The sequence below is a fragment of the Schistocerca piceifrons genome, unplaced genomic scaffold (genome assembly GCF_021461385.2).
Source record: "Schistocerca piceifrons isolate TAMUIC-IGC-003096 unplaced genomic scaffold, iqSchPice1.1 HiC_scaffold_2404, whole genome shotgun sequence".
Classification (NCBI taxonomy): Eukaryota; Metazoa; Arthropoda; class Insecta; order Orthoptera; family Acrididae; genus Schistocerca; species Schistocerca piceifrons.
Window position 1 is genome coordinate 100001 of NW_025728343.1, and position 5000 is coordinate 105000.

Here is a 5000-nt window from a genome sequence, read left to right on the forward strand (position 1 = left end):
TCGCAAAAACGTGGGGCAAATATATTACGCGGAAGAGTTATAACAGACCGAGCCCCACTGCATGAGGGGAGTCTTTGTCACTAATGTACACAGATGGAACATTTTGGACTGGAACCAGATTACCCGTACACACGGCGCTGATTAGTAATCAATGCAGAGCCATCAAACTACAGAATATATATACAACTGTCCGTATACATGCTGAAAGAGTCTGCCCACAATGGGAACCACACGTCAGCCAGCCACTCTGATCACGCACCACTCTCTGCTTCTAACGGGCGCACATACAATATGTAAGCACCAGCATGGAACAACATCCAGTGCATCCTCTCCGCCACATTACACAATCCACACTATCACAACCAGACCAGGAGGTCCATGCGGAAAATACAATATCCCACCCTTTCGACATCCACCATTGCGCAGATCAGGCACCAACACCCACACATGTCCTATACAACGGTGCACCCAACATCACAATAGTACCTCCTGTCACAGCGCACAAACAATGACATGAGTCAAAGACACAGGTCTGACACAAGCATAGAATTGGAGCGCCGCCTCTAATAAGCCAAAGGTGCATCCTGACGTGACAAATCTGATCATGTCACAAGCATTCACTTACTATAATCACTATCAACGAACCTGCCGCCCCCGCCCCCCCCTACACCTTTCCTTACAACAACGTGTAACCTAACCTAACCTAACCTATGTTGTACCTTAACCTAACCTATGTTGTACCTTAACCTAACCTATGTTGTACCTTAACCTAACCTATGTTGTACCTTAACCTAACCTATGTTGTACCTTAACCTAACCTATGTTGTGCCTTAACCTAACCTATGTTGTGCCTTAACCTAACCTATGTTGTGCCTTAACCTAACCTATGTTGTGCCTTAACCTAACCTATGTTGTGCCTTAACCTAACCTATGTTGTGCCTTAACCTAACCTATGTTGTGCCTTAACCTAACCTATGTTGTGCCTTAACCTAACCTATGTTGTGCCTTAACCTAACCTATGTTGTGCCTTAACCTAACCCATGTTGTGCCTTAACCTAACCCATGTTGTGCCTTAACCTAACCCATGTTGTGCCTTAACCTAACCCATGTTGTGCCTTAACCTAACCCATGTTGTGCCTTAACCTAACCCATGTTGTGCCTTAACCTAACCCATGTTGTGCCTTAACCTAACCCATGTTGTGCCTTAACCTAACCCATGTTGTGCCTTAACCTAACCCATGTTGTGCCTTAACCTAACCCATGTTGTGCCTTAACCTAACCCATGTTGTGCCTTAACCTAACCCATGTTGTGCCTTAACCTAACCCATGTTGTGCCTTAACCTAACCCATGTTGTGCCTTAACCTAACCCATGTTGTGCCTTAACCTAACCCATGTTGTGCCTTAACCTAACCCATGTTGTGCCTTAACCTAACCCATGTTGTGCCTTAACCTAACCCATGTTGTGCCTTAACCTAACCCATGTTGTGCCTTAACCTAACCCATGTTGTGCCTTAACCTAACCCATGTTGTGCCTTAACCTAACCCATGTTGTGCCTTAACCTAACCTATGTTGTGCCTTAACCTAACCTATGTTGTGCCTTAACCTAACCCATGTTGTGCCTTAACCTAACCCATGTTGTGCCTTAACCTAACCCATGTTGTGCCTTAACCTAACCCATGTTGTGCCTTAACCTAACCCATGTTGTGCCTTAACCTAACCCATGTTGTGCCTTAACCTAACCCATGTTGTGCCTTAACCTAACCCATGTTGTGCCTTAACCTAACCCATGTTGTGCCTTAACCTAACCCATGTTGTGCCTTAACCTAACCCATGTTGTGCCTTAACCTAACCCATGTCGTGCCTTAACCTAACCCATGTCGTGCCTTAACCTAACCCACGTCGTGCCTTAACCTAACCCACGTCGTGCCTTAACCTAACCCACGTTGTCGCCTAACGTAACCCACGTTGTCGCCTAAACCTGCTCTGTAATTGTTATACGACTCGTTCAATTAGTGTAGTGTTGCCCACCCGCAACCCTCGCAATATAGTTCGCTACTCGCACTCCCCGCTCCCCTGTGTATCGCTTCATGTTAAACACCTTGCAAGTCTTGCTCACTTTCCACATGCTCCTGCTGTACACTGTAATGTGGATGGCAGCAGGACGTACATGCCGCCCCTCCCCACGTCCCCACCTTGCCCCCTGCCTTCGCAAGCTGGTTGGTGAGAACTTTGCATGTTCAATGCCCTCCGCATGCGACGTACTCAGGCTACGTTGTGGTGCGGCCTGTGTCAACTGTCCGCTAATGTCGTACGCGTAAACCACAATCTGTACTGCACATTCGTCCTTATGTACTGAATGATACATCGTGGCACATGTGTGACCGTACAACGACTGCGCCCAAAAACGGCGGACCATACAGTGCAAATATTGTGCACGCAGCTACGTGTCGTCTCCCTATGAGAGCTGGATTGCAGTGTGGTACGCCATAGAGACGTGTGGGAGGAACGGACGCCGTGGATGGCGATCAGCATGAGCTGTCTGTTGATGTATTCGGACCTAGTCGTCTCTCCTCACACACCGTGATGGCATGGTGCACCGCGTTCCATATCTGCGACATGCTACAGAGGCCGGTTGACAGTCGTTCGAGCAATGGACATCGCATACGTACGGGGGCCACCTTCCACGTATTGTCTAGGCGTGCACATTTTGTTGCGTGTATGTGGGCAGACGTAGTGTGGCGTGACACCTGACACAGGCATGCAATAATCGTGGAAGTTGCAAATGGCGATGGACGCCTGCGTTTTCTGGTGAAGTTACGCAAATGAACAAATGGTAACCTGTTGTGGTGCGGTTGTTCTCGCTAGGGGTGAATCGGTGATGGCGACGATAGGTTGAGGTACTAACCGGTTGTTCCAGCGATACCCACCATGCCGACGAAACTGAACGGCATCTGGGTGTGAAGCGATACGCGGCGGTGGCTGGGTGGGACCGTCCCCGGCCGGTGAGGGGGCGCCTCCCGGCGTGCTGGCCGCGCGGTGCGTGGGCGCACGCGCTACAGCCGGCTGGTGGGGGCGGCCAGTGGCAGGCGCGCCGGCCGACGGACGCGGCAGGCGTCGCAGCTGCGCGCCGGCGCACCCTGCGCGCGGCGCCGTGCGGCCAAAGTAGGTCCTCGCGGGCCCGGTGCGAAGCGCGGTGGACATCTTCAGTGTGCTGGTCCGATTGAGGACTGTGTGCGTTGAGGATGCGCTGCCGCCCGGCGCTCGGCGCCGCGACGCCGTCTGCTGCTCGGTCGCCCCAGCGGTTCTCGCTGGTGGTTTGTATCGCAGCTGTGCGGATGTGTTGGCGCGTGCGCTGTGCTGGGAGAGTTCGCTTCGGCACCCAAGTGGGGCTTTTGTCCTTCTGTGGCGCTGGCGTTGGAGCTGCCGGTCACCGTAGGTGGCGCGTGTTGTCTCCCGCCGGCAATGCCACGACAGCACGCTCCCGGGCCTCTGTCGGCAGCGGCAAGCTCAGTTGGGAGCACGGGTGGTCGCACCGAAAGCGTCTACTCGCCTAACTCCGGGCGATTGCGCCTCTCTCGAACCCGACCAAGTACTTGGGACGGCGCTGCGCGCCGCCGGGACCTGAGAGGGTTTCGAGGTGTATTGTGCAGGGGAGCTCAGCCTCCTCCTGTTTGCAGAATGATTGAGCGGACGCTTGCGTGTTCGCGCGGGCCCCCGGGACACACTCCCGGGCGGCCGGCTGCTCAGCTCTAGTTGACGCAGCTCCCTGGTTGATCCTGCCAGTAGTCATATGCTTGTCTCAAAGATTAAGCCATGCATGTCTCAGTACAAGCCGCATTAAGGTGAAACCGCGAATGGCTCATTAAATCAGTTATGGTTCCTTAGATCGTACCCACGTTACTTGGATAACTGTGGTAATTCTAGAGCTAATACATGCAAACAGAGTCCCGACCAGAGATGGAAGGGACGCTTTTATTAGATCAAAACCAATCGGTCGGCTCGTCCGGTCCGTTTGCCTTGGTGACTCTGAATAACTTTGGGCTGATCGCACGGTCCTCGTACCGGCGACGCATCTTTCAAATGTCTGCCTTATCAACTGTCGATGGTAGGTTCTGCGCCTACCATGGTTGTAACGGGTAACGGGGAATCAGGGTTCGATTCCGGAGAGGGAGCCTGAGAAACGGCTACCACATCCAAGGAAGGCAGCAGGCGCGCAAATTACCCACTCCCGGCACGGGGAGGTAGTGACGAAAAATAACGATACGGGACTCATCCGAGGCCCCGTAATCGGAATGAGTACACTTTAAATCCTTTAACGAGTATCTATTGGAGGGCAAGTCTGGTGCCAGCAGCCGCGGTAATTCCAGCTCCAATAGCGTATATTAAAGTTGTTGCGGTTAAAAAGCTCGTAGTTGGATTTGTGTCCCACGCTGTTGGTTCACCGCCCGTCGGTGTTTAACTGGCATGTATCGTGGGACGTCCTGCCGGTGGGGCGAGCCGAAGGCGTGCGACCGCCCCGTGCGTGCTCGTGCGTCCCGAGGCGGACCCCGTTGAAATCCTACCAGGGTGCTCTTTATTGAGTGTCTCGGTGGGCCGGCACGTTTACTTTGAACAAATTAGAGTGCTTAAAGCAGGCAAGCCCGCCTGAATACTGTGTGCATGGAATAATGGAATAGGACCTCGGTTCTATTTTGTTGGTTTTCGGAACCCGAGGTAATGATTAATAGGGACAGGCGGGGGCATTCGTATTGCGACGTTAGAGGTGAAATTCTTGGATCGTCGCAAGACGAACAGAAGCGAAAGCATTTGCCAAGTATGTTTTCATTAATCAAGAACGAAAGTTAGAGGTTCGAAGGCGATCAGATACCGCCCTAGTTCTAACCATAAACGATGCCAGCCAGCGATCCGCCGCAGTTCCTCCGATGACTCGGCGGGCAGCCTCCGGGAAACCAAAGCTTTTGGGTTCCGGGGGAAGTATGGTTGCAAAGCTGAAACTTA

At 52.5% G+C, this 5000-nt stretch overlaps 1 non-coding gene across 1 annotated transcript in view; it reads left to right on the plus strand.

Moving 5' to 3' along the window:
• Positions 1-3765: 3765 nt before the first annotated feature.
• LOC124742997 overlaps positions 3766-5000 on the plus strand; it is a 1908-nt gene continuing 673 nt past the window's right edge. The window contains exon 1 of the ribosomal RNA XR_007010335.1: positions 3766-5000. This exon is cut by the window's right edge and continues 673 nt beyond it. This is a non-coding gene — a ribosomal RNA (small subunit ribosomal RNA).